We start from the raw sequence: 19157 nt of genomic DNA, 5'->3' as shown, positions 1-19157 counted from the left end.
AGGTAATGTTTTATAGACCTTTAATAATTTTTATTGCTCTTCTTTGGACTTTCTCCAATTTGTCCACATCTTTCCTAAAATGTGGCACCCAGAACTGGACATAATATTCCAGTTGAAGCCTAATCAGCATGGAGTAGAGCGGAAGGATTGGTATAGCTACAACCCCCAGATCCCCTTCTGCAGTACTCCTTCCTAGGCAGTCATTTCCCATTTTGTATGTGTGCAACTGACTGTTCCTTCCTAAATGGAGTACTTTGTATTTGTCCTTATTGAATTTCATCCTATGAAAGGTGGAGACCATTTCTCCAGATCATTTTGAATTTTAATCTTATCCTCCAAAGCACTTGCAACCCCTCCCAGCTTGGTATTGTCTGCAAACTTTATGTGTTCTCTCTATGCCATTATCTAAATCATTGATGAAGATATTGAATAGAAACAGACACAGGACCAATCCTTGCAGGACCCCACTCATTATGCCCTTCCAGATTGACTGTGAACCACTGATAACCACTCTCTGGGAATGGTTTTCTAACCAGTTATGCACCCACCATATAGTAGCTCCATCGAGGTTGTATTTCCCTAGTTTATGAAAAGGTCATGGGAGACAGTATCAAAAGCTTTACTAAAACCAAGCTATATCACTTCTGCTGCTTGCTCCCTAGCCACAAGGCTTGTTGCCCTGTCAAAGAAAGCTATCAGGTTGGTTTGATGCGATTTGACTGTTATTTAATTTAATAAGATAAGGTGATAAGTATTACTTATACCTTATTATGCTTAATTATTTGCTCCATTATCTTTCCAGGTAATGAAGTTAAAACGGCCTCTGCAGTGTGTACAGGAGAGATTAGGGTTACACTTTTCTCTGAGCAAAGCTTGTACTCCACCATGTCTTCCAGAGAAGTTTGCAGCTCCATCAAATGCACAAGCAGCCATCTGTTTGGGCTCCAGTTTACAAACATTAGACTCTTCTAAGATGTAGGTTGTCACAGATGCAGCTAATAACCTGAACATCTAGAAATGCATCTATTGGTCTGACATCAAGATAATATACACGATGAGTTAATACTTGATGCCAATTTGCATGGGCGCATTTATCAGCCATGTAGGCAAATTTTTTTTACTGTAGTGAGAGAGAGTTCTTCACTTTTTCAGTTGCTGTGTCTTTCATTGTTGCAGTGCATGCTTCTAGCCAGTCAGTTGAGTTTCTTGCAGAAAGATAGTGAGCATTTGCTGGTCTTATTCGGAACCAGCATCCAACTTCAGGGTTAACAAGTGACAATGCATTTTAACATTGGCCTCCGGTTTGTAGTATGTGGTATCTCTTGCTTAAATAGAAAGTAAGATGCGAGAGCCATGTTTGTTCACGTAAACTGTGTTGTGTTCCCAGCATTCTTAACAGCCTCATAAAGTACTTCTTAAAATTGGCTTTGAGAGTGAGTAGCTTATAAGGCTTTCTCCACATCAATGGGGACCAGAGGCTTGGTGTTTTGCAGACTTTTCATCTAGTCTGTCACCATTGGCTTTGCCAATTGGTCTGGCAAACCAAACTCCCCAATTTTACCAGTTGTAGCAGTTCCTTCTTCGTAAGCTTTCTTGCAAGAGGTGCATTAGTAGCCATCTTTTCTAATTTCAATAAATGGGAAAAATTTGACCGACAAACTTCAGGAACTGCCTTCAAGTTGTAGAGACACTGTTTATTCAGTAGGTAGTTGTATTTGTGTTTTGGGCTGTTTGGATATAGATACAACACTTGAATCTGCAGATGACATGTTGGTATAGTCTTGGTATGTTCTTCATCTTGGTTGGTTTGATCACTGGGAAGGTGATGGGGGAATTCAGGTGGGGTGTAGGGAAATCCCTGCTTTTGCTCCAGATGTTGAAACAAAACACACCTATGGCTATTTGCTAACTTCCTTGTTTCCATTAGATTCACTGAAAGTGACTTCATCCCCTTGATTAGCCTGAATGGAGAGACTTAAATAATGTCTGTCCTGACTGAACCGAACCAGCATGATGTTTTCTCAAAGCTAAAGTGTAGGCTAATCCTAGCACCGTGTCATAAACACCCTGATCAAATTCTGTTGCAAATCCAAAAGCTGCTCTAGTTGACAGAGGTTTTGCAGTTTTCTATTTAATGGCGTCTTTTGGAGAAGGTTAAATTTGACGACTCTCCTAGGTGCTTTGGCTAAACTACTATTTCCCTCTGAAAATCAGATTACTAGAAACAGATACGGTGTTACCAGCAGGCTGAGCTGACCTCAGAAGCTCCAGCTACTGTAGTTAATCTGAATGTTTGAGTGTCTGATGAGTACATATTGTGAACAGTAGGATAGCAGAAATTAGATGGCTGACTCTGTCAGTCAAGGTCAACTTACTATATGCACTAAAGGACTATAGTGCTTCCAATGCTTTAAAAGGCTGGGAGATAAAATGCAGAAGCATTCACAATACTACATGTATTGCGTTGGTTCCAGGGAACTGTCAGTTTCAATTTGTTCCTTCTACTGAAAAGCAGAAAGATGCCTGCATGTTTTGTGGCTAATTTATCATTTCTTTTGTGTTTACACAAAATTAGAGAATACAAGAACAAAAAAAAAAGGCAATTAAAAAAATTAGCTCTTTTTTTTTTTTGGTTATTGTTGCTCATGCTCAAAGAATTCACATCCTAAGGAGGGCATTAGCCCCAGAGCTTGTGTAAAAAAGACCAAGGCAAGCATCTGTAATTGTTGGTAGCAGACTGCAGTACCAAAAGCAATTCATGAAGAGTTTGGGTTGCCTGCTTTTTTCCATAACTTCCTGTTACACAGTCTGTGCTGATAGTTGCTTTTTAAACAATGCCAGAGTGCAGCAAGATCTTGGTTGTGTTTCTGCTACTCCTTAATTAATCTGGCATCGGGCGTGAGTGGGCTTGTGCATTGTTAAGAACCGCCCCTCACTTCAGTATCAAAGGGTTTAAAAAGCTGCAATTTGTATCACTCTCAGGTCTCTGAACCTAAATCCCATGGAAACTGCCTTGGGGGCCCAATTTTGCTCCCACTGCACTGTCATAGACTTCAATAGGAGCAGGGGCTGGTCCTTCACCACACATATTTCCAAGATACTGATTATTACTATGTACAGATGGTGGCGTGTGTTTTTCTTTGCAGTGAGTGCTTGTTTTATTGATGGTGAGCAGCAGTTTATACCAAAGTGGACCTGACTTACCCTGCTGCCATAAGGAAATGGAAATTGCAGCCCCCGCCCACATTCCTGCTGTAGTGAGAGCTGCTGCACCATTCACCCCCAAGGGAAGATATGTGGTGTTTGCATTGCTGCCCTCTATCTTCTCATGCAAGCTCTACCAGGAAAGGAGACTATAGTATGATGGGGATTGGACTGGAGAGTCAGTTTCAGGATAGGCTAATTTGGTGTGAGACCTGAAAAATCAGGAATGGAAACTGGTCACCAGGCTGCCACCAGACAAGCTCAGGCCCCTCTGCTCAGTAAAGATTCCCAGCTGCATCACTTATTGTTAATGAAACAGGCTAAGGGCTCAATAGGTGTGCTGCGACAGCGTCTCAGTGTATCATCTGCTGAGTGCTCTAGCCACATTCCCCCAACCAGCACCCTTCACTGCAGGGAGAGCACTGGCCAGCCACTGGTCCTGCAGCACTGCAGGGCCTGAGAGAGCTTTTCACCACCACCATCCACTCACCCACCTTCCAAAGGGATTTACAGCTGTGGATGGGCTTTCAGTCTGGGATTTACACCTCTGGCAGGAGGTTATGTTCTGCTTTCAGTTCACACCAATGTAAATCTGAGGTCAGTCCACTGCCATCAGTGGGGTTTCTTCCCAGTGTAAATCCAGAGTATTTGGTCTTTCATCAAAAGACCTTTTTAACTCATTGTGGCCTGATTCTCCTTGCTGACTTCCACTGGTGCAAATCGGGAATAACTCTGTTGAAGTCACTGGTACTATATTTGTGCAAAACTGGCATGAGCAAGAGGCAAATCTGTCCCTTTGCTTCATTATAATATTCAGATTCTCTAACCAATAAAATTTCCTTTAAAGAGATAATGAGAAGGGTGATGAGAAGTGAAGCAGAGTGAATCTCACAGAGAAACCAAGCTCCTGCTAAAAGGGAAAACACACAGAATTCTTAGCATTTCACTAATAGAATCATCCAGTAACCATATAACTTGAGGTTGACATGACGACAGCCTGTATAACACTACTGCACATCCCCATCTACATCTATGAACCAGCTGTGTGTGCATGCTTCTAGGGCATTGCTACATTCAGTTCCTTCATTGTCCATTTTCAGCTGGTATTCTTTGCCGCTTGGATGACCACAAACACAAGCTGCCTGTCTCTCTCTCAGCCAGCAGCTTTGGCAGACGAAAATTACCCTAGTAAACGAGTTATTCCTGAGTGTACAGTGTTGCTAGCCACTGCTGCACATAAAGCATAAAGCCAGATCAGGCATCCCTCTTTTTTTGGAAGAAGTGGTGCGCATATAAATACTTGCTTTACTTTTATCCCTACTCCTTCCTACTTAGAAGGCAAGAAGGCAGTTGTGGCCTATTTCTAAGTCAATATGTATTGTGAAAATTATCTATCCTCTTGCTCAGGTTTATATGCAGGGCAAAAGGCTGCTATTTAAGTTTCATGAACACAGTGCTAGCAGTTCCACTCAGCATAATAGAATAAGAATCTATCAGCATATGATCAAGGCCAGGCTTTGCACAGCTGGTACTTTGAGCATTTGCAGATGAATGAAATGGTCACACACTTTGACACAAAAAGCAGTAACAGCAGCAAACCATTTTACTTGCATATGCTGGGATGGTCACCCACAGGCTCCTTGAAGAGTCTTTTTCCTTTGAATATCCTAAAGTGCTTAACAAATATTAATTCAGTTTCATAGCATCCCTTGTATTCTCATTTTACAGAAGTGTAAACTGTGACACAGAAAATTTCAGAGGAAGCCTTTGGTGGAATCAGCAGTGGAACCCAAGAGCCCTGAATCTCAGTCTACTGCTCCAAACACCAGAAAACACTGTCAAGAAAATGTTGCTTGGATACAAAAAGGTAATTCAGTGTCAAGTTACAATTTTTATATATCTTAAACAATATATGGCTTTTCAAAGACTTAAAATCCAGGTTGTCAAAGTTAATATGTAGTGACAATAGGGTGACCAGATGTCCTGATTTTATAGGGACAGTCCCGATTTTTGGGTCATTTTCTTATATAGGCTCCTATTACACCACACAAACCCACACCCACACCCACCCTCTGTCCTGATTTTTCACATTTGCTATCTGGTCACTCTAAGTGACAAGTATCCTAGGCAGCGCCCCACCTTTTCAGGCTGCAGGGATTTTGAATTTACAGAACAAATTGTGGTATGTTTGGTGTATTTTAGAGCAACAGTGTATCATTTATTTAACCGTAACCCATCAGTGTTGAGTTATTATCAAAAGACAATTTGCCATATTTTCCTATTTATTTAAAGCAGAACTCCCCATTGATTTCAGTAGGAGCCCTGTTTGAATATGGACAGGACAATGTGGACCACAGTAGCCTTGTGCAGCATATTCTGCCTTTTGTGAAGAACCACTTTTAAGTAATTTCTCAGCTATGACTGGCAGCTATTACCCTAGAGTTTTTTCCAGGGGAAACAACTTCCTCATCCCCTAATGCCACCCTCATTGGACACACCCCTGCCTTTTGTTTATTCAAAGAGAGAGATCTGTTCTTGAATACTAATCAGCTGTTGGAGAATACTGATGATAATGCTTCCAATTTGGGAGTGTTTCCTGCAGTCTCCTGCTGTGTGACAGCAGCTAAAACACAGTAATTAAGATCAGCATGGCAAAATGCAGAGTCGGATTAAATAATGCAAAACTGATGCTTGAAAATGTGCAGCTTTGCCAAATACCTTTATATTTAACCTTCAAAATGGCAAAACAAATAAACAAAAACAAACACCATCTTCCAGAAAGCTGCCAAACAGCCTTTTAAAAAGTTTAAAGATCAGATAGGATAGGAAGACAGGATTAGAATGACCTTTTGTGACCAGACAAGATGGGTGAGGTAATATCTTTTATTGGACCAACTTCTGTTGGTGAGAGAGACAAGCTTTTGAGTGTACACAGAGCATGTAAAGGTAAAGTGTGGTGCAACGCAAAAGTGCAGTATATTTGCACCAGTTTGGCTTGGGCACTGCCCCACGGCTAAAGGGGGAAGAGTTTAAGAGAGTCAGTCCTTTCTCAAACTGATAATACCATAAAAGCTTGCTGGAACAGAAAAACAAAATCAAAAGGAATTCTGAGATGTCTTCTGAATAGAAACAAGCTTCTATGCAGTGATAAAAATGATTAACACACTTTTCCTGGCACAGCTAGTCAGATCCTTAAAGAATGCACACAAACAAAAGGGTTTTTTTCAAATGTACAGATTACAACTACACAAAAGATTGTTTCAAGCTCTCTCTCCCTAAAATCCCACACCAGTGCACTAGGACCTTCATAGACGATAGGCTTGGTACAGCAACTGCTTTTGTGACAACAGCCTTAAAAAAAGAAAAGAAAAGAAAAAAAGAAAATCCTATAGCTACTAGCTTGGTTACTTGCAATCTCTTACCATTTAAATTTTTTATTTTTCATTTATAATATTTTTCCTTTCCATTTAGTTCCCCAGTATCTTATCTGCTCATTAGGGCAAACTGGCTGGCAGTGGTGGCCTAGGTAGAAATACCAAGGACAACTTTTCCAAACTCGGTGGATTGTTTCACACTATTGACCTGTGACTGCTGAGCCACGGAGACACAACATACAAATTCACTCTTATAGTATATACTTTCTATATCATTCTTCCCTACTCTTGAGCACTTTTCTTGATGTGGCATATTCATACTTTAGAATCACCACTTTTTACGGACATTGTGAAAACAGTCACAGATTCTGTGATGCTCAATTCATTTTACAACTTTGAGCTCCACACATAAATTCCATGCTGTACTGGAGTATCACACTAATCTCACACATCTATTTTAATAGTAATAACAACATCCATCTTATCTGCATTTTAATATTGGCAGTTAGGAAAGCATTTGTTGAAACATAACCATAATTACTTCTAGAGCTTCTAACACACTGCAGACAGCTAATGCACAAAACTATAGCACCCAAACCAACACCATTCACAGTGACAATCAGAAGGATCCAGGTTTACACTTCTCATTAAAATCAGGGTGTGGGAGAAACCAAACCAAGTACCTACCTAAATATAGAGATTCACATTCATGGCAGGGCTGTTGAATGCACTGGCTTGTAACCCAAAGTTCCTCTTGTACAGTACAGCTTCATAACAAGTACACTAGGATCTGACTAGTTGGATGTATTCTGTTGTCTTCACAGGCAACCCTGGTTTAGTTGGTGTTTCAGATTAAAAAAAGGGGCTGGTGGTGGAGGGGAAGTAGTCACCAGCTTGTCTTCAGCCACTGTCTCTGAGCTGACTCACACTTCTCCGGAGAAGAAGCAGCAACTACACTATTTCCCCTGATAAAGTTACAGGAGGCGATGGAGAGGGAATGTGTGTACCGAGAGCGTGAGGAGGTGGGTGGACGGGAGCAGTGTCTGATTAGTGGCATATGTGCTGGGAGCAGAGGCTCATAGAAACAGCTGCTTGACAGATAGCTTTAACTAGCTATCGGAAGCGAGGGCTGTGCTTTTCTTTCTGCTTTCAGCTGATCACTCTGGCATCCTCCCCTACAAACATTTCTGTAATGCAGTTCCCCACCTCTCCAGGGAACTGGGTTTTGGTTTCTTACTTACATATTGATTATTTAAATAGAAGTGACTTTTTTTTGCCTAAACTCATATAGCACAATCCTTTTTATGTAGCCTCTTTGTAAACTGCTCTTCAGCTAAAATAGTCTTTTAAACTATACAGGGATCTATTTTGATTAAAGGCTTTATAAAATAATGAGGTGGTTTTTGCTTGAATTTATTCATTTCTAATATGCTGTGTTTAAAAGGGCATGGTCAAAGTATATTTTATACTCTTAAAAATCTCTCTGTTTTCTTGAATGAACTCTAGCCATTGACATCTCTTTCCATTAGATGAGCACACAGTTGTTGTTGCAATAGGGTAATCATAAATGATGAGTCACTGACCTTATTTTTATAGAATAAACATAATAAAATCTGCCATACTGCAGCAGGTTACAGGTCAATCTAGTCCTGAGTCCTGGCCCACTCACTACTTGATGCCAAATGTGCAATGCTGCATATAGGTGACTCCTTTCTGATCCCTGTGACATTCATGTTATGGTCTTATGCATGAGATTTGACTGTCTTTATCTCAGCATGTGTAATTACAAATGTAATTTAAATCTAGCCATTGTATCTGCTTGATGACTTCCTGTGGCAATGAGTTCCACAGTCTGCTGCAGGAAGAACTATTTTTTTTATTTGGTATTATTTATATAGCATTTAATAATGCACTAGGTGCTATACAGAAAAAATAAGACTGGTCCATCCCCCCCCAAAAGCTTACAGTCCAAGAGCCTCAGACTACAGATACATATGACTGATCATAGCGTTTATTATCAAGAGTACTATTATCAAGAGTAGTTCATTGATGCCAAAGGCCCATTTGCAGTAGTGTGCATTATAGTTGGTAGCATCTGCAAGATCAAGTCCCCAGTTTAGACACACTAAAGTAAAGTGTAAAGACAACACTAGAAAGGTGAGTCTAAATGAAAAGAGGGAACCTTACATTTTATCCATTGAGCCTTCTTTCTTGCACTACCATAGGGCAGGATATAAAGAAAGGAATGACCAGGTTTCACGTCAAATTCTGGAATATTTCTTTCAAGTCAAATCTTCTTTCTTCTAGCGTAAATAATCCCAGTTATTGTGATCTCTCTTCATATGTCAACCCTGACAGATCTCTAAGCACATTTAGTACTGGTCTCTCACCTTTTTCATTTTTCCAGTGCAGCTTTTGGACACAATACTTTAGGTATCATTCAATATAAAGTCTGCACAGTATTTCCTGTATTAGTTTCTATCCCTTAACATTTTTAGCTGCTGTGCATTGGGCAGATTCCTTCAATAAGCTGTCTACAATGACTCCTAAATCTAAGCATGGAACATTTCTTTTGAGGAGTAGGGGGAACCCGCAAACAATTATGCGGATTTGGTTGACAAATACAATTTTGAAGGGTTAATCAAATTTGCGGCATGCAAGCACTGACACTGTCCCTTAATATCTACATCTTTATATGTTCTGATTAAGTGTGTCATGATGGATGAAACTCACCCTTTCAAATGTAAATCTTTTTCAGAGATGACACATGATCTTTCACAAAGAATGGTACTTTAGAAGTGAGTTTAAATAACAGCAAAGAATAAGCGGGTTTCAAAATTAGGACCTGCTATTACACCTTGTACAAATGAAAACATGAGAGTATATGTTCTAGAAAACACAGCTTGCTGAATCTGATTGCCCCTTGGTCTTAAATCCATTTCAAGTCATAGTACTGAAGATATTTTATTCACATTGTATATAGAAATTAAATAGGATGCTACAGCTTTGAAAAATAGTGGAAATGAGAGCAAATTTCTCAAGATTCAATTAAAGCAGAAATAGATGTTCTACATTTCAAACGAACTGAACTCTGGATGCAATTTAGAGAATTTGCTGCCTGAGAAAAGCAGCTGTGCTCTTCAGGCTGCAGAGTGTCGGGGAAGAGGAGAGGGAATATTTGTTAAAAGTTATAAATGTCCCTTCATCAGGGCCGGCTCCAGGCACTAGCCCAGCAAGCAGGTGCTTGGGGCGGCCAACGAGAGGGGCGGCACGTCCGGCTCTTCGGCGACAATTCGGCGGCAGGTCCCTCACTCCCTCTCGGAGCGAAGGAGCAGCCGCTGAAGACTGAAGCAGCTTCGGTAGAGCTGATCGCGATTGCGGCTTTTTTTTTTCTTTTCTGCTTGGGGCTGCAAAAACCCTGGAGCCAGTCCTGCCCTTCATGTATTCTTAATATGCTTCTGAGTCCATTTCAGTCTTTTGAGGGGGGTGGGTGACAGGCAGTGAATGTGGCGGCCTGGCTTATTTGTTAAAGGTTCTCAGTGCTAGGCTCTAGTTGCTAAATCTCACCTTGACCCTAACGCTCCTGAAATAGATATTTAGCAATTACTGCATATATCCAGTGTGTTGCAAACTTCCTCTGAGTCTTGCTATGTCCTCTTTCAGGAGGTTTTTAGAACTCAGTGTTACAGAAACTAATACTTCCTCAGTTCCAAACCTCCTTTCCTTTCCAATGAAATATTTCTTTATCCCATCTGTGGCATAAGCCAGGGAGATCTAATCTGTCCTTCTGGGACTTCTCAATATCATTTTGCAGTAGCAAATGCAGACAGATAATGACCTTGCTCCTAATGCTATAGCCTGCTGAAACCGCAAAGAGTCTCCATAGTTTTAACAAAGCTCTGGATAAAATCTTCTTTGCCCCACTGTCCTTCTGCATGTTCATTGACCCCGGCACTCCTGCTTTTGAAAGAATCAGTCATTTCACATGTCTGCTGTTTTGCTAATTCAGTGGAAAATGCCGGAGAACACTGCCTCCCTCCATAATTAGGCAGGCCTAAAAGCTGCCATTGTATTGTGATTGGGATAGTGCTATCATGCCTATAAATTATTCACTCTGCTGAAGTGTAATCTGCTGTTATGTTAAAAATAGGTCACCACTTATGTTCTAAGTACAAATCTCAAAGTGGCAGAAGCAAAACTGATTCTTGCTTACTGTACTAATCTAGAGTGACCTCTCCAAAGTATTCTGCATTAAAATTAACCTGAAGCAGCAATGCACGCATGTTTCCATTAATAATACACTCTTTCATAATACCTGGCAAATGCACAGTGATTTACAAACACTAATACTCAGAACAAGCCTGAGTGGTATTCACCCCCACTTTACAGTTGGGGAAACTGTGGTGCTGCCTGCTACATGGGTGCAAAGAGGTAACCCAGTACTGGGTGGTTTTATACATTGGCAGGAAGGCAGACAATGATTGTAGATAGTCCAGTCACTGATAATCAACAAACCAAACAGGTCTCACAGTTCCTCTGAAGATTTATCACCACCACATACTGACCAACTGGTGTAATGCCAAGCTGGAGGCAGGGAATCCAAGTGGGAAAAGTGAAACAAAGGACTTTGAAGGTATTAAACAGCTCAGCCCTGAAGCTAAGAGTGGGTTGGATGCTCTATCTCTCCACTCCCAGATTTTGGGGTGTCTGTGATAAGTTAGACCTGCCTAAATTGTTAGAGAAAAATCATGGAGCAGGTCCTCAGGGAAACCATTTTGATGCACTTGAAGGAGAAGAAGGTGATCAGGAACAGTCAACATGGATTCACCAAGGGGCAAGTCATGCCTGACCAACTTGATTGCCTTCTACGATGAGATAGCTGGCTCTGTGGATATGGGGAAAGCGGTGGACGTGATATATCTTGACTTTAGCAAAACTTTTGATACGGTCTCCCACAGTATTCTTGCCAGCAAGTTAAAAAAGTATGGATTGGATGAATGGACTATAAGGTGGAGAGAAAGCTGGCTAGATTGTCGGGCTCAATGGGTAGTGGTCAACGGCTCAATGTCTAGTTGGCAGCCGGTATCAAGCGGAGTGCCCCAGGGGTTGGTCCTGTGGCCAGTTTTGTTCAACATCTGTATTAATCATCTGAACGATGGGCTAGATTGCAACCTTAGCAAGTTCATGGATGACACTAAGCTGGGGGAGAGGTAGATATGCTGGGGGGTAGGGATAGGGTCCAGAGTGACGTAGACAAATTGGAGGATTGGGCCAAAGAAATCTAAAGAGGTTCAAAAAGGACAAGTGCAGAGTCCTGCACTTAGGACAGAAGAATCCCATGCACCACTACAGGCTGGGTACCGACTGGCTAAGCAGCAGTTCTTCAGAAAAGGACCTGGGGATTACAGTGGATGAGAAGCTGGATATGAGTCAGCAGTGTGCCCTTGTTGCCAAGAAGGCTAATGGCATATTGGGCTGCATTAGTAGGAGCATTGCCAGCAGATCGAGGGAAGTCATTATTCCCCTCTATTCAGTACTGATGAAGCCACATCTGGAGTATTGCGTCCAGTTTTGGGCTCCCCACTACAGAAAGGCTGTGGACAAATTGGAGAGAGTCCAGCAGAGGGCAACGAAAATGATCAGGGGGCTGGGGCACATGACTTACAAGGAGAGGCTAAGGGAACTGGGTTTGTTTAGTCTGCAGAAGAGAAGAGTGAGGGGGGGATTTGATATCAGCCTTCAACTACCTGAAGGGGGTTCCAAAGAGGATGGAACTCAGTGTTTCTCAGTGGTGGTGGATGACAGAACAAGGAACAATGGTCTCAAGTTGCAGTGGGGAAGGTTTAGGTTGGATATTAGGAAACACTATTTCACTAGGAGGATAGTGAAGCACTGGAATGGGTTACCTAGGGAGGTTGTGGAATCTCCATCCTTAGAGGTTTTTAAGGCCCAGCTTGACAAAGCCCTGGCTGGGATGATTCAGTTGGTGTTGGTCCTGCTTTGAGCAGCAGGTTGGACTAGATGACCTCCTGAGGTCTCTTCCAAGCCTAATCTTCTATGATTCTATGATAAGACAATCTGCATAGAGGCCTTTTTTGTTATTTTAACACTTTTCCTCCCTGCTTGCTATGTGCCCGTAGATAAAAGAGTAATACTTTGCTTTGAAGAGGCTGTCTCCCAAAGTCACTGCATTTTCATACTGATCATAGGGTCCTGAAAGGAAGTCTCTGACCAAAGCCAAAGGCAGTTGAGTCTGCTAAGAAAAAATGTTTGAGTAAACAGGAGGGTTATGACCCAGTAACTCAGTCTAAAATCACGAATGTCACTTGAAAGGGGTGCTCACAAGGAAACTGAGGGGTCCAAGGAACAGCTTCCCCTGAAGTGTGACAGTCCCCTTTTCACAAGAGGTGAGCAAATATGGTCAAGAATCAGGACTGTAACTTCCAGGTTTGATTGGGAGGGAGAAAGTTCACCTTGGTATCCGTGAGGTAACCATATTATAAAAATCCAGTAACCCCTCCCATTCTCTACACTGCCCTCCCTTATTGCTCTTTTGGTTTCCTCCCACTACCATCTTCATCCCTTTTCTTGCTCTGCCTTGTACATGCCCTCCCAGTTGCCATACACCAAGCATCCTTTGTTCCACAAAGCTTCGCCAAACCTACAGATTTCACATTACGTGCAACCAATAACCCATGTGCATCTTCTATTTCCTCCCCTTTACTGTGTTGCTACCTCACCTGTACTCATCATCTGAAATGTTTTACCTTCTCTTGTAATAATAAACAGCATTTGCACATGTAGTGCTTCTCACCTGCAGCCCTTAAAGCACTTCATGAAGTTGGGCAAGCGTTGTTATCCCCATCTTACAACTAGGGCACAGAGCAATTTTGTGGGTTAGCCAAGGTTCTGCAATGAGTCAAATTAGAACCCAGTTCTTCTGAATCCCAGCCCTGTGTTCAGTCCACAGCTTCACAGTAATTCCTTTGCCACAGTTAAGTAGATTGACATGGGAGTGTGTGCGTTCTTGGAGGCAGGGGAGCCCCCCCCTGTACCAGCCAATTAGAAGAGGGAATTGTGAAGGTCTCGGGGAGTGCTGCTAATTCAAGGCAGGGACAGAAGGGGGAGTTTCCCTCATCTTTTAGTAGAGAGGGGAGGAGCTGCATGTTCCCTAGCTTATGCTTGCTTTTCCCCGTGCTCTTTTGTGTTGTACTGTATCCACAGTGATCTTAGATCATTAGCCCTCAGAGCAGGGACTCTCCCATCTGTGGCTGTCTGAAGAATGCTGTGCACACCTATGGAGATTTGAAAATCGCAACTTGTAAGAATGAATGTCAGTAGATATAAAAGTAAACATATGCTTTCCTGCCCTCATCAGTGCAACTTTGGGGCTGGGCCGTCAGGGAGAGAACATCTGAACCTATTTAAGCACTATTTTTTTTCAAAATCCCACACTTCACATTCTGTGCTATCAGCCCCTCCTATGTGCAGGTTTTTTATGGCAAATGAAAAAAGCTCACAAGAGGGCTTGACTGAACTGTACATTCCAATTTCTCATAATGCTTAGCAACCAGTGAAGGCCAAGCAGCCTTTAAGTGCATGCCAAGTGTGTGTGTACGTATGTATGTCTATTACTGTGCCTTTATCCCGTTTTTTCTTGATTTTTCTGAAAAGCATTCCATGTTCTCTAATTAATATGCATGAAAAGCTGCTGAAAACTCGTTGTGTCTTACTAGACAGCCAAAAGTCAGACATGTGACGAGATGATCAAAGCTAATGTGATAATCTGAGGTCTAAAGCTACAGATGCTGAGTATCCTGTTTGTTTTTCCCAAGAGAGACTGTTCCATTGTTTGTTAGTAATTGGTTTATGGGAAGGATTTGTGCTGGATAACTAAGGCAGGGCTACACTTCAAATGCTGCAGTTTCATGTATGAGAGCCCCAGTGTTTGATATTTGGGTTCACGCACATTCCTAACACAATAATGCAACACAGACGCTTCTGCTGAGCCCGTGTGATGAATCTTCTGGGCCAAATTTTGCTCTCAGTTCTACCAGTGTAAATCCCCAGTAGCTCTGAAATCAGTGAACTTACTGCAGGTTTACATTGGTGTAGCTCAGCAGAGCTCAGCCCTCAGTGTTTTAATATCCAGCTGAATTGCCATTATTATTTTTTTTACACTAATCACCCCAATACAGGTAATGTCTACACTGCATCTGGGAGCCTGTTTCCCAGTGTGGGTAGACAGACATGGGCTAGCTCTGCTCAAGTTAATGCAGTAAAATGAGCAGGGTGGCACAGGCATTAATTTGGGTTAGCTGTCTGAGTACAAACTCGTTCAGACCCCCTCGGGCAGCCAGCCCCAGCTACTGCCCATGTTGCTCCCCCCCGGCTACACTTTAGTGTGCTAGCTCGAGCAGAGCTAGTGCATGTCCTCAATGTAGACACGCCTCTAGTAGTGCCACTTAGTCACTATTCAGAACAAAAATTAGAACCTGTTTCATAACCATACTACCGCTAAGATACAGCTGTTGCTTTCTTTTTAATACACTTGTCAGTGCATATTTCCATGGCTTAAAAATAGCAAATGTAAAAGTGCACAACTGCTGTGCGAGTGAACTGCCTCTCTGAGTGCAATAATCTTTCTGCTTCTGTAAAGCAATGATCCTAAACTGCATCTGCTAAATGGTTAAAGAGAGACAACACAGCAGACAACAGTTTATTTATCCTGATCTGAACTCTCCTAACATCTGATGGCAGGAGAATAGGGAATTGGTGGGTTCCAGCTTTCTCATGGAAACTGATGTTTAATCACCTGCACAAATCTAATGTTGTTACTGAAGGGAAAGGGACCATTTCCTCTCAAGAGGGCAAACAGCACTATCACCATGCATCTCACCAGCAGACCCGGGAAAGCTTTTCATACCACATCAGCGGGTCTGTCAGTAGATTTCAATTAAACAAACAAAGAAAGGATATTTAATGCAAACCAGGAAAGCATGTTAATTAGGCATTTGGCATAGCTGAGGTTGAATGGCAGTGAGGATCATTTTCCAATGTATGACCTATGGATACTATTTTCAGTACAGCATTTGAAGTGATTAGTGACAGCAGCCCAGCACTAATCAGTGACTCGTGCCTCTGATTAAGCTAACTCTTCCTGCTTCATGACAAGTGTCAGGAACAGAAATGGCACAGAGCTACCCAGACAGAGGGGGCTGAGAAGAGTAGTAGATCACACGACTGCCTACTATTCCATTTTTTTTTTTTTAAAAAAAGGATACACGGTGCTAAAAGTGAATTCAACAGCATTGTAAAACTCTACCTTTTTTTGTTTTAGATGCTTCTGAGAGCTTTTGTCTCAGCCCATTTCAACATTTTTTTTCTAAATTAAGAGCGCCTCATTTATTATCAAACAAATAGTATCACCTGACAGGCATCATTCAGCAATAATGTCAATAAGTGTTTAAGATGATCTTGTAAAAGCATTTTGGGTTTATACAATTATTTAAAGTGTCCCTGTCTGCAAGAGCTAATTAGAACACATCTTCTTAGCTCAAAGTGACTTTGCAGTCAAAAAATAATTATAAAAACTATAATGTGGGTGTCCACATTTATTCTCTGTGACTTCTGAATTATGACCAGATACTGCAAACCCAACTTGAACAAAACTCCCGCACTGATTCTCTTTATAAACTAAAAGATGATTTTTCCATATGCCAGCAGAGAAATCGAGTTTATGAAAACCAAGTTGTGCTCGTTCTGGTTTCTGCATCATCACCAGCAATAAAGATTCAGCAACTGGAGCTCAGATGATAGTTCTGCTGATGAAGTGTGAGGCATAATAAAATCCCACTTGCTTTCCTGTAGCTGTATTAGCTCTGTGATGCTAACAGATGCAAAAACCATCTTTTTGTCAGTAAATTCAGATGTGACTCTGAATATACACTTGGAGAGATTATTTTGAACATAGTGTTTTATTTTTTAAACAATAAACACTCTTTAATCAATAATATGCCTTTAATATCAACTTCAGGCCCATTTGCATCCCAGAACTAGGGTTTCACCATAGTGGAGCATGGTGAAACAAGAATGAGGTATAAAAATGATAGAATCATTGAAATGTAAGTCTGGAAGGACCGCAAAAAGGCATCAAGTCCAGCCCCTTTGTGCTGAGGCAGGACCAAATAAACCTAGACCATCCCTGACAGATGTTTGTCCAACCTGTTCTTAAAAATGGCCAATGATGGGGATTCCACAACTTCCCTTGAAAGCATTTCTAGAGCTTAACTACCTTTATAGTTAGTTAGTTTTTCCTAATAGTAAACCTAAATCTCCCTTGCTTAAGAATAAGCCCCTTACTTCTCCTGCTATCTTCAGTGGACATGGACAACAATTGATCAGTCTTCTTTATAACAGCCCATAACATATTTGAAGACTGTTATAAGGTGTGTTCCCCTCTCACCCACCTCCTGTTTTCTTTTATCAACACTAAACTTGCCCAGTTTTTTTAACCTTTCCTCAGAGGTCAAGGTTTCTAAATCTTCTATAATTTTTGTTGCTCTCCTCTGGACTCTCTTCAGTTTGTCCACATGTGATGGGGCATCCACTCCACACTGTCATGTAAGGGGTTCATAGGGCCCTAGGGAGGCTGTGTGTGGAAGTGGCCAAAAGGAGAGCGGCTGTGAGGAGCAGACAGTCTGGGCCCAGCAGGCCCATATGGGAAGAGTCACAAGGCAAAGCAGAATCAGTAGCCGCCTGGAGCTCGAGGCTGGAAGATTGTGTCTCTAGTAGGCTGCAACCCTGTAGCACCTTGGACAGAGCAGTGCAGACAGGGACCCAGGGAGTACAGAAGGAGCTCCACATGGTCTGCTGGGTCTGAGTAGGGTGTTTTGGCTGCAGGGAAGTGGCCCAGGGAGATGAAGCAGTAGCCAAGGCAAAGGAATGCAGCAAGTGATTGAGGTTCAGAGGGTCCTTGGGCTGGGACCCAGAGTAGCGGGTGGGCCTGGGTCCCCCCCACTTGCCACTGGAAATTGGCTGGACTGCTGTACTAAACCCCTGAAAGGGGGGAGCACAGATGGTAACATGGTCGGAGGTCTGTGTCATGAAGAGGATGCCACGGTCCCTAGAGTGACGTGGGTCAGAGAACAGATGTGGCAGCGGGTGAGGCACCATCGGGAGAGGGCGTACCGATCTGCAGAGCTAATCCCAAGACGGCCAGCAAGAGGCGCTACTGTGATGAGTCCCATTACACAGCATCTTTCCTAAAGTTGATTACAGTACTCCAGTTGAGGCCTTGCTAGTGCTGAGTAGAGCAGGACAATTACCTCCCATATCTTACATATGCCACTTCTGTTAATATACCCCAGAATATTAGCCTTTTTCGCAGCTGCATCATATTGTTGACTCATATTCAATTTGGAATCCACTACAACCCCCAGGTCCTATTCAGCAGTACATAAGAACATAAGAATGGCCATACTAGGTCAGACCCAAGGTTCACCCAGTATCCTGTCTTTCTTCAGTGGCCACTGCCAGGTGTTTCAGAGGGAATTAATAGAGCAGGTAATGGTCACGTGATCCATCCTCTGTCACCCATTCCCAGCTTCTGGCAGACAGAGGCTAGGGACACCGTCCCTGCCCATCCTGGCCATTGATGGACCTATTCTCCAGGAACTTATCTAGTTCCTTTTTGAACCCTAGTCTGGGCCTTCACAACAGCCTCTGGCAAAGAGTTCCACAGGTTGACTGTGCATTGTGTGAAGAAATACTTCCTTTTGTTTGTTTTACCACTGCTGCCTATTAATTTCATTGGGTGACCCCTAGCTCTTGTGCTATCAGGAGTAAATATCCCCCTTAGTCATCTCTTTTCCAAGCTAAAGATTCCCAGTCTTATTAATCTCGCCTCATATGGCAGCCGTTCCATACCCCTAATCATTTTTGAACATTTCTGAACTTCTTCCAATTCCAATATATCTTTTTTGAGATGGGGCGACCACATCTGCACACAGTATTCAAGATGTGGGCGTACCATGGATTTATAGAGGCAATATGATATTTTCTGTCTTATTATCTAACCCTTTCCTAATGATCCCCAACATTGTTTTTTTGACTGTCACTGCACATTCAGTGAATGTTCTCAGAGAACTATCCACAATGCCTCCAAGATCTCTTTCTTGAGTGGTAACAGCTAATTTAGACCCCATCATTTTATATGTATAGTTGGGATTGTTTTCTCGTGTGCATTACTTTGCATTTAACAACACTGAATTTCATCTGCCATTTTGTTGCCCAGTTACCCAGTTTTGTGAGATCCCTTTGTAACTCTCTGCAGTCTGCTTTGGACTTAACTATCTTGAGTAGTTTTGTATCATCTGCAAATTTTGCCACCTCACTGTTTGCCCCTTTTTCCAGATCATTTATTAATATATTGAAAAGTACTGGTACCAGTACAGATCCCTGGGGACAAAACTATTTACCTCTCTCCATTCTGAAAACTGACCATTTATTCCTACCCTTTGTTTCCTATCTTTTAACCAGTTACTGATTTATGAGACGACCTTCCCTTTTATCCCATAA

At 42.1% G+C, this 19157-nt stretch overlaps 1 protein-coding gene and 1 long non-coding RNA gene across 3 annotated transcripts in view; one reads left to right on the top strand and one right to left on the bottom strand.

Moving 5' to 3' along the window:
- Window positions 1–7540, bottom strand: part of RIPOR2 (RHO family interacting cell polarization regulator 2) — a 70749-nt gene extending 63209 nt beyond the window's left edge. For both annotated transcript variants that reach the window (XM_045008113.1, XM_045008114.1), the window contains exon 1: window positions 7266–7540. The gene's annotated coding sequence lies outside the window, so the exon portion shown is untranslated. The remainder of the gene's footprint in view (window positions 1–7265) is intronic.
- Window positions 1–19157, top strand: part of LOC123365349 — a 94327-nt gene that overhangs the window by 53467 nt on the left and 21703 nt on the right. The window contains exon 2 of the long non-coding RNA XR_006577536.1: window positions 4933–5071. This is a non-coding gene — a long non-coding RNA (uncharacterized LOC123365349). The remainder of the gene's footprint in view (window positions 1–4932; window positions 5072–19157) is intronic.

Source organism: Mauremys mutica, chromosome 2 (genome assembly GCF_020497125.1).
Source record: "Mauremys mutica isolate MM-2020 ecotype Southern chromosome 2, ASM2049712v1, whole genome shotgun sequence".
Lineage (NCBI taxonomy): Eukaryota > Metazoa > Chordata > Testudines > Geoemydidae > Mauremys > Mauremys mutica.
The sequence above is the reverse complement of the archived record's forward strand: the minus strand, read 5'-3'. Positions and strand labels throughout refer to the sequence as shown.